The sequence below is a fragment of the Meriones unguiculatus genome, chromosome 3 (genome assembly GCF_030254825.1).
Source record: "Meriones unguiculatus strain TT.TT164.6M chromosome 3, Bangor_MerUng_6.1, whole genome shotgun sequence".
Classification (NCBI taxonomy): domain Eukaryota; kingdom Metazoa; phylum Chordata; class Mammalia; order Rodentia; family Muridae; genus Meriones; species Meriones unguiculatus.
Window position 1 is genome coordinate 15,966,921 of NC_083351.1, and position 10,756 is coordinate 15,977,676.

The window sequence follows — 10,756 nt, forward strand, 5'->3', positions numbered from 1 at the left end:
AAGAGAAAGTTGAATCCTCTGAAGCTGGAGTTATCGGTGTGTTAGGTCCCAAAGGAACCCAGCACAAATGGCTAACCGAGGTGACCCATACCGAAGCTGAGCTGGCTGCCAGGCTTCTCCCATCCTTGCCAAGACCAGTCACAGAGTGCTGGCTCCTCTCTGCTCTTCTCACCTCACCTCCTACCCTTCACCTCTCCACTTCCTGGGCCTCCTTTCCCTTCTCCCAGCTTTTCTTTCCTGTATGACCAACCCCAGCCATCTTGGCCATGTGTTTCCTCAGCCTCTAGGTTCTCTCACTGTCTTGGTTCCTCTTTGTGCTTCCCCTCGTACTGGCCCCATCTTTGGTCACTCTTTCTTCTCTTCCTCTCTCACTCTCCTCCCCACACCTCTTCCTCTCCTGGTCTGGACTATTCTGCTGGCCATGTGGACCCTTCCAGATGCCTCTGGCTGTTCTCTCCCTTACATCTACAGTAAAAACCTTCTCCTCAACCACCAGGAGCTGTCATGTCCTCATTTTCACTCAAGATGGTTGTGAGCTGCCATGTGGGTGCTGGCAATTGAATCCATGTCCTCTGAGAGAGCAAACCAGTGCTCTTAACCACTGAGCAGTTCATCCCTCCAGCCTCCCCAAATTTCTTTTCTTTCTTTCTTTCTTTCATTCTTTTTTTTTTTTTTTTTTTTTTGAGACAGGAACTCCATCTGTAGACCAGGCTGTCTTGGAACTCAGGTCCACTTGCCTCTGCTTCTCAAATGCTGGGATTAAAGGTGTGCGCAGCTACCACCTGGCTACCCCCACCCTCCTTTTTTTTTTTTTTTTTTTAGAAGCCAGAGAGCCTGGAGAGATGGTCCAAAGTTTAAAGGTATTCGTTGCTCGTTGCCAAGCCTGATGACCTGAGTTTGATTTCCAGGACCCACATGTTGTAAGGAGAAAACTGATTCCTACAGATAGCTTGTGACTCCCATGAGTCCTGTGGCTTAAATGCACACACACACACACACACACACACACTTTAAAAAATTAAGTCCTTACAAGGTGGGGTGGTACAAGCCTTTAATCCCAGCACTTGTGAGGCAGGGGAGGCAGATCTCTGTGAGTCTGAGGGCAGCTTGTTCTACAGAGTAAGTTCCAGAAGAGCCAGGGCTACAGAGAGAAACCCTGTCTCAGAAAACAAAAACCAAAATCTTGTTGGATGTTATGGTCAAGCATGTAATCATAACCCTTGGAAGGTGGCAACAGGAGGATTAAGAGGTCAAGGTCATCCTCAGATACATAGTAAGTCTGATGCCAGCCTGGATAAAATGAGACCCTCTCTCAGGGCTGGAGAGATAGTTCAGTGATTAAGAGCATTGGCTCCAGCACTTGGGAGCCAGGGGTAGGCAGATCTCTGAGTTCCAGGCCAGCCTGGTCTACAGAGTGAGTTCCAGGACAGCCAGGGCTATACAGAGTAACCCTGTCTTAAACAAACAAACAAACAAACAAAAAAAAAAACACAAAAAAAATTGGCTGCTCTTCTAGAGGACCTGGGTTCAGTTCCCAGCATCTACATGGTAGCTGGCAACTGTCTGTAACTCAAGTTCCAGTGGCTCTGCTCCCTCACACAGACAGGTAGGCCAAACAACAAACGTACATAAATAAATAAATAAATAAATAGAGACCCTGACTCAAAAACAAAACAAGAGAAACCCAGAAGAGTCTTTAATGGGTAATGGGAACCTCAAGGCTGAGGAGCAAGTGTGGAGAACAATGGTCAAGCTGCCAAGGTGACTGTGGGCAGTCTGGGCCCAGAACAGGGGCTTTGCTCTGATTTGCATAGGAGAATCACCCTGAATTGACAGGGTGAGGGAGTGAGGGAGTGAGGAAATGATGGGGGAGGGAGGGTGGGAGGAGGGGAGACAGAGGTGACCTTAAGGGCAATCAGGTACATGGATTCAGTAGAGAGAATGAGAACCCCAACAAGGGGATGAGGGGTACAGGGATTTTCCAGGGGGCTTAGGAAGGCACAGGATCGGGTGCCTGCAGGTGTGTTGGGGGCAGGGACCAAAACACCCCCAACTTCTGACTTGAGCAGCCTCATGAATCATGCCTAGGTCTCTACTGACCTCCTACTGGCTCAGGGTTTCCCTAAGCTTTTTGCCTCAGGTTCTGAGTAATTTCATTACTTTCATTTCTTCTTTATGACTCTCCTATCCCTTTTACCCACTTGTGTGAGGCAGGGACCATGCTAACATACACACACACCACCTGGCACCATGCTGTCTCCAGCACAATTCTCTGGACTCAGAACACTGCCTCTTTGCTTCAGAAGTCTTCAGAAGTCTTACCACATTACTCAACCTGGGTCCAAACAACCCTCTTGCCTCAGCCTCTCCAGCAGCCAGACTCTAGATGCGTACCACCATGCCCAGCTTTAGAGCTGTTTTAAGACAAGTTAAACAGTAGGTTGGGGTAGGGATGGCAACAGTAATTTCAGCACGTGGAGAAGACTGACAAGATGCTGCTCACTGTGAGGCCCACGTCCATTGAAGGCCACCATCATCCCTAGACGCAGGTCATTCTGCTGTTCCTTCTCTTTGTTGCAATCGTACTATGAAACTAACCTGCCCGTAAAAATAACACAGCAGCTCCAGGGAACAGTAGGAAGATGCGTCCACATATAGGTGCTTCTGGACAGTGCCAGGGTAAAGCATGCTGGCAGAGCCTGGAGGACACCCACCTGGACATCCTTGACATTCATCTCAGGGTTATACCTAGAATTATCCTACAGACACCAGTGTTCAAGTGCACGGGTTTATCGAATGAAGATATTTGATGCAACAGTTCGGTTTTTTAAAGACGTGTTATTGTCTTAAATTATGCGTAAGTCTGCATGTGAATGGAGGGTCCGCACATGTGAACGCAGCCGCTGGAAGACGCCTGAGACCTCAGATCCCCGGGAGCTGGAGTTGCCTGATGTAGAGGCTGGGAACTGATCTTGGGTCTTCTAGCTATAAGCCATCTCTCCACGTCTTATTTTGCTTATTCGTGTGTTTTGTTTGCTTGTCAATAAAAAAAAAAAGAAGCTGTGGATGGCTTCCAGGTCTGTAGGAGGCCCTGAACGGCTGTGTCCCCTCCATGGCGTGGTGTGAATGCCATGCCGGTGGGAAGTGCCTCGTAGCACATTCTGTAGAGAAGGGACAGCATGCACACACCGCATCTCACTTTGGCACTGGAAGCAAACACTGAAAATGCTTCAGCCAAGAAAGAAAGGCGTCGGTGAACTGTTTAGGGTGGGGAGCGGGAAGGAGAGGCGGGGACAGTCTGCAGCAGCTGCTGGGCTTGAGTCTGGGATTCCGGCTCTGCAGTGGCAAACATTCCTGGGGTCAAACCCCAGCTCTGCTGTGACCTGAGCATATCAATCACCTTCTGAGCCAAGGCTTCTTCACAGGTAGAGTGGAGACAGAGACAGTAGGTGTCATGGGCTTGCAGCAAATTGATTTAGTGCTTCGTATAACATGCCCAAGCAGTATATAGCTGCATTGAATTCATGCTCTCTCTCTCTCTCTCTTCCCCCCCCCCGTGTGTGTGTGTGTGTGTGTGTGTGTGTGTGTGCGCGTGCGCGCCTCTGCCTCCTGAGTGCTGGGACTAAAGGCAGGGACCACCACTGCCAGGCTTCAGACCTGCAGGGTTTTAAAGATTTTAGGTTCCCAATCAAGGATAATGCATGGAAAGGACCTAAAACCCCAGCTCAGATGTAGCCCATAGACTCAGTCTCCAAGTGGGGTCCCTAGTAAGGGAAGCAGGGACTCTCTCTGGCATGAACTCAGTGGTGGGCTCTCTGATCACTTCCCCCTGGGGGTGCAGCCTTGCCAGGCCACAGAGGAAGACAATGCAGCCAGCCCTGATGAGACCTGATAGGCTAGGGTCAGAGAGAAGGGGACTAGGGGAGGGGTATAGGGAGAGAAGAGGGAGGGAGGGTGGGATTGAGAGGAGATGAGGGAGGGGGCCACAGCTGGGGTACAAATTGAATAAACTGTAATAAGTGATAATAATAAAAAATTAAAAAAAATTTTAGTACTAAGATGTTAGACCCTTCCTGGCCCACTGCAGAGTTGCTAATGCAAGTCTCTGAATTTATGTGGGTCCCACTGAATGCCCACTGGAAGAAGGACACACTTCCACACTTGCAGGTTGACAGGATTAGGAGTGTGTGTGTGTGGAGTGGGGCAGCGGGTGAACCCCGCCCCCCCCCCCCCCGTGTGCAGCCCAGCTCCAGCCCAGCCAGGTAGGCGTTGGCTGGCTTGCTTTCTTCTTTTTTCTCTTTTTTTAGGTTTGGAGGACTGACTGGTTTGCAAGGGAAGTTGTGAAAGCTCCTGGCTTAATTCTGTACACGCTGTGAGAGCAAACACAGCACACTAGCAGGCCATATGAGCCCATAAGCTGCAGTCTCAGCTGCAGTCTCTCTGTGCTTGATGGACCAAAATATTTACCAAGTGCAGCTCTGCCTGGAGCGCTTTCTGTCCCGGTCACGTTCATGGCGTGGTGACAGCAAGCCTGCTGGCTTGGCAGTCCTGTCAGTCCTGAATCAAATCTGCTGAGGTCAGCCTGCTGTTTCGTTGAGCTTTTCACTCACGTCACCCAGGAACACAGAGCCTGAGCGTCTTTTGATGTATCTGTAGAGCTTTCTTCTTGGGCTGGGAAGATGGCAACCCACAAACAGACAGCCTGCACACACAAAGCACAGGATTTAAAGGATGTATAAGTTAAGCCTGGTGGTGGTGGTGGTGGTGGTGGTGGTGGTGGTGGTGGTGGTGCACACCTTTAATCCCAGCACTCGGAGAGGCAGAGGCAGGTAGATCTCTGTGAGTTCGGGGCCAGCCTGGTCTACAAAAGCAAGCCCAGGACAGCCAAGGCTACATACAAACACACACACACACACACACACACACACACACACACACACACAGAGAAAGCCACTTTAAAAACCCTTTCTTCTTCCCCAACAGACTTTTTTTTTCCTTTTCTTCTGTTTCCTTCCTTTTTTTTTCTCTAGTAGTCCAGGCTGACCTCAAAGTCATTATGTAGCCAAGGATGGACCTCAAGTTTCTGATCCTCCTGCCTCTACCTCATGAGTTTTAAGATCACCACTAAGCCCAGTTTTATGGAGAGCTGGACACTGAACCAGGCTGTGTGCGTGCCAAGGAAACATCACCAACCAAGCCACATCCTCAGCCCCTCAATAAAACATTTGTTTCAGGTCTTTAGACCATCCTCTGGGTATTGTCAGATGAAGAGCAGGATGTTTCTTTGTTTTGTTGTTTGTTTGTTTGCTTGCTTTTTGCTTTTTGGAGGGACATTATATCCACTAGACCAGACTGTTTAGGTTTAGACTGTTTGCATAAGTCAGGACAATAAGCAGTGTTGCAATAAACATTTGGATGGGCCAGAGGGTCTAGCTTAGTAGTGGAACACTTAGCTATCATGTATGAGATGCTGGGTTTGGGGCTGGAGAGAAGGCTCAGTGGTTTAGTGGTTAACACTTGTTGCCTTTTATTTATTTATTTTATTTTTTGAGTCAGGGTTTCTCTGTGTAGCCGTCGCTGTCCTGGACTCACTTTGTAGACCAGGCTGGCCTTGAACATACAGAGATCCTCTAGAAGAGCAGCTAGAGCTCTTAAGTGCTGAGCCATCTCTCTACCCTTTCCCCATTTTTTTTTTTTTAGAGACAGGGTTTCTCTGTGTAGCCATGGTTGTCCTGGAACTCTCTCTGTAGACCAGGCTAGCTTTGAACTCATAGAGATCCGCCACCTCTGCCCCCTGAGTGCTGGGATTAAAGGAGTGCACCACCACATTCATCCTCTCAAGAGTTCTTTTTTTTTTTTAAGATTTTATTTATTTATTCTATGTGTGAGTATTCTATCTGAAGAAGACATCAGATTCCAGTATAGATAGATGGTTGTAAGCCATCATGTGGTTCCTGGGAGTAGAACTCAGGACCTCTGGAGGAGTAGATGGATCTCTGTGCTCTTAACCGCTGCACCATCTCTCCAGCCCTGACTCAAGAGTTCTTAAGCTATTTTGTGCTATTTGGAATTCTCTAAGAGCTTTTGATTTCATTGCAAAAGAAACCATATATGTTGAAATGCCTTTAAAATAATTGCTATTGCACATATTAATTGCACAAAGGATTTGATTATGACATTAAAATATCCACAATTGTAATGTATTTATTTTCTTGTTTTTATTTTATATCCATAGATGTTTTGCCTGCATGTATGTCTGTATACCATTTGCATGCCTGGGGCCTGCAGAAGCTAGACAAGAGCATTGGATTACCTGAGGAACAGAGTTACAGAAGACTATGAGCCACACTGTGGGTGCTGAAAATTGAACCCAGGTCCTCTAGAAGAGCAACTTAACTGCTGAGCCATCTCTCCAGCCCCAGGAATTCTAGTTTTAAAAATAAATGTGTGGGGGCTGGAGAGATGGCTCAGTGGTTAAGAGCACTGTCTGCTCTTCCAAAGACCTGGGTTCAATTTCCAGTACTCACAACTGTTTGTAACCCAAATTCTAAGGAATTTGAAATCCTCACACCAATGCACATAAAATAAAAAAATAAATTATTTTAAAAAATAAATAAATCTGTGGCCACAGCCACACCTGTAATCCCAGCACTCAGGGAGGCAGAGGTAGGTAAACTCCGTGAGTTCGAGGCCAGCCTGGTCTACAAAGTGAGTCCAGGACAGCCAGGCTACACAGAGAAAAAAAAAAAAAACTGTCTCAAAAAACCAAAAATAAGTATAAATAAATCTGTGCTGTAATCTTTATCTTTATTACAGATCAAGCTGTTGTGGAAACTCTAATAACTGGTAAATTTTTCAGTTGTTAGTAGGCCTGGGGTGTAGCTCAGTGGTCAAGGAGTTTACCTACCTTCTGAGCCATTCTGCATTCACACCCCCAAAACGCAGACAAACAAAATCCTTTCATGAAGGAGCATAACGTTTCTTCCGTCTGCGGGGCTTGCGGGAAGTATTGATTGGCTGGACATCAGCATATTCACCAGACACAGCTCCACCCCTCTGAAGATTCGGTGATGTATTTCACACCCTCGCCCGGCCCATTAAAGCAGAAAGCACAGCCGCTCTGTCCTCAGGGCAGCTCTGCTCTCTTCCCATCTTTCAGACCCTGGTCAGAAGTCTAAGCATGTTTTCCCTGACACTCTGGTTTCCCTGACGCCTTCTCCCCCTTCCATCTCGGGGCTCCATTGTAGAACGTTCTTTCTTATCTCCTGATTAAAAACCCAGGCTTTCGCGTGTTCTCCATCTCCTACTTGCAGAGACTTACAGCTTGCTTAGGCTGTTGTTTTCCTCTCGAGCTTTAACAGAATCACCCTCAAGCTTACCACAACAACAAAACTAGGAAGCAGAAAGGGAAGTAACCGGTAGCTCAGGCTCCTGTGGGTACCAGGGAAGGGTCACATTAGGCCACTGAGAGCTTTCAATGAACAGTGCCTGGAGAAGTCAGTCAGTACGGGAAGCTCTTTCAGGGTGAAATGGGACGCCTTGTTCACAGTCAGAGGTCTGGGTTCGGCGACTGCATTCACAGCACCTGACTCAGCCTGATTTTATTTTCTCTCTCTGTAACCTAAGGACAGCAATGTCCACCCAAGGTTGCTCTTGAAGAGAGCAACATCTAAAGCGCTGCCTCTGCTTACAGAGTCGAGTTTCCCGTTTGGTTTGATTGTGTTGTCTGGCTCGCCTCTTGGTCGAGGGGGCGCTTATGTGGGGGAAGGGGTCTGACAGCAAATCTGTCCCCAATACCATATGCCTAGAATGGCCTGTCAGGGTGTGTGCAGGTGTCTGCCTCCTGGGTAACCAACTACTCGAGAGAAAGTTCCTTGAGGGCTGTAGGCGGTCACGCCGGCTTGAACACGGCTGTTCCACATGGCCGGTTTGCATCTGTGCTCAAGATGGTCTGACTCGTGTATTCAAGGAAGAGCTCTGCCTCGTAACCCTGCACTTTTTATCCGGGAGTGTCTGCGGGCATTTCACTGGTTACGGGGCGTTTTGAGCAAGGTTGGGTGGTGCTCTGGAGCGGTTGCTTGGTCCACGTCCTCTCCCTACCCTCATCCAAAGTCTCACACGTTCAGACCTCTTGTACCTGCTGCTGTCCCGCCTGGACTGATCGTCTACTCACAGTTCTGGGCAAATTCTTTCCTCCAAGATCTACGCCAGGCCAGGTGTGGTGGCACACGCCTGTAATCCAAGCACTTGGGGAGGCAGAGGCAGGAAGATCTCTGTGAGTTCCAGGCCAGCCTGGTCTACAGAGCAAGCCCAGGGCAACCAAGCTACAAAGAGAAACCCCGTCTTTTCTTCTCTTGAAAAGCAAAGGAGATGTACTCCAAATGGCCCCACTCTTGGCCTCCAGGCAGAGTTAGACTCCCTTCTTTATTCATATCCACTCAGTCACTCACAAGTTAGCAAATTTTCCCCACTGCCTGTAAAGTTCTTGGGAAACACTCTAGCACTAACTCACAGCCCCAGCCCTCACACAGCTGCTAGATCACCAGAGGAGAGGTGTATAGCTTGAACCTGCTCCTTCCTAGGGATGTGGTGGTGTTGGGGGCATCAAGGAAATGAATGAATGAGTGAGTGAATTGCTTCTTCCCAAGTGGCTTCTAAGACAACAGAGAGAGAAGTAGCTTAAGATCAAAGAGTTTAGCACACAATGTAATTTCAGGAGGCAGAGGCAAGAGGATAACTAAAAATAAGAGGCCCGTGTATTCTACTTGGTGAATTTCAGGAGAGCCAGGGCTACATGGTTAAAAAAATAAAAATAAAAGAGTCAAGTTTCTTCATGTGCCTTTGGTTTTAGTTTTTGTGTTGTTGTTTCCAGGACAGGGTTTCTCTGCATAGCCTAGGCTGGCCTGGAACTCACTCAGTGGACCAGGCTGGCCTCGAACTCAGAGATCTGGCTGCCTCTACCTCCGGAGCGCTGGGATTAAAGGCGTGCAGCACCATCTCCGCTTTACCTTTTGGTTTTGTCCTGTATCAAACTGAAGATTCTCCTTTCACATGTCCAAACCTTGGACGCCCCATGGTTAAAATTTCTCTGGACATGCTGGGAGGGGGAGATGTGTGAAGCAGCACAGAGCTGTGCCTCCAGAAGACACTTAGCCAACATCAGTTTTTCCTACCTTCTTCCTCCAGGCTTTCAGCGCAAACACTTTCATCTGCTGAACCACCTCTGTGGCCATCGATTTAGCCACTCCGTATCTATCCAGCTACTGAGCACAGAGAACCTCCCTGAGCTTACACAGTGAAAAGACCACTGAAATAAGCAAAGTGAAAAAACCTGAGGGAAGCTTGAAGGCTACTACTGGATACAATGTATGCAAATACAGGACATTTGAAATTGAATTATTTTTGTTACTCTTTGTTACTTTTGTTACATTAAATTATTTTTGTTACTCTTTGTGTGCGGGTGGAAGCAGCGGGATCCAAGCCAGAGCCTCCTACAACTCCTGTAAGATAATAATGAGCTGAAGTGCTTTCTTCCTTTTTTTTTTTTTTTTTTTTTTGGTGTTTTTGAGACAGGGTTTCTTTGTGTGGCCTTGGCTGTCCTGGACTTGCTTTGTAGACCAGGCTGGCCTCGAACACACAGAGATCCTCCTGCCTCTACCTCCCAGAGTGCTGGGATTACAGGAATATGCCACCAAGCCTGTTTGTTTTTTTCCTTAATATATATACTTTTTAGTTTTATATTAATTACAGGTTATTTACTTTGTATCCCACCTGTAGCCCTCTCCCTCATTCCCTTCCAATCCCACCCTTCCTCCCTCATCTCCTTCCTACCCCTCTCTAAATCCACTGATAGGGGAGGTCCTCCTCGCCTTCCATCTGACCCTAGCTTATCGGGTCTCATCAGGACCGGCTGCAACGTCCTCCTTTGTGGCCTAGCAAGGCTGCTCCTCCCTTTGAGGGGGGGAAGGTAAAAAAGCCAGCCACTGAGTTCATGTCAGAGACAGTCAAGCCCGGCTTTTTTTAAAGGCAGGGTCTCTATATAGTCCTGGCAGTCCTGGAAGTCCCTGTGTTACTAGGCTGGTCTCGAAATCAGTGATTTGCCTACCTCCTGAGGGCTGGGATTAAAGGTGTGCCACCTTTGCTTCAGGTTAGCTTTTTCAGGAGCGGGAGTTGGGGGTTCAGATTCTCTATGGACCTGCTCCAAGCGCCCTGGAGAACGGTTGCACTCTGTCCTGGGTAGATTAGGAACCGCTGAGCATTTTTAGGTCAGCTACCCACCAGTGCCAGCAGGAAGTTTAGCCCAACTTCAAGGCAAGGCGTGAGTGTGTAGATTTTGAGTCCCACATACCATTTCCTGGAGTTGTCTGCCTCGGCTTGACCTTATTGTACTGAGGAGAGCAAAGAACCTGTCAAACCTGGTCCCTGGGAAGGTGCCATCCCTGAGCGTATAGCCAGCTGTGAAACCACGATGGAAGTAGTCAGCTCAGACACCCGAGCCTGTGAGTGAGCACAACAGCGACCACAGTTATGCAAAACAGACCCTCCCAACTGCACGGAATTTGGGTGCTGTTTTACGGGAGAATTTAATGTTCCTCCTTAATCAGACCGTGCATTTGCCTACAGTTGCTCCTCTCCTCCTTGTTTCCCTTTCTTTTCTTATTTTTCATTTAATGTGTGTGTGTGACAGAGAAACATGCGTGTACCATGATGAGCGTGCACAGGTCAGAGGCCAGCCGATTCCCTCCTTCTGCCCTTA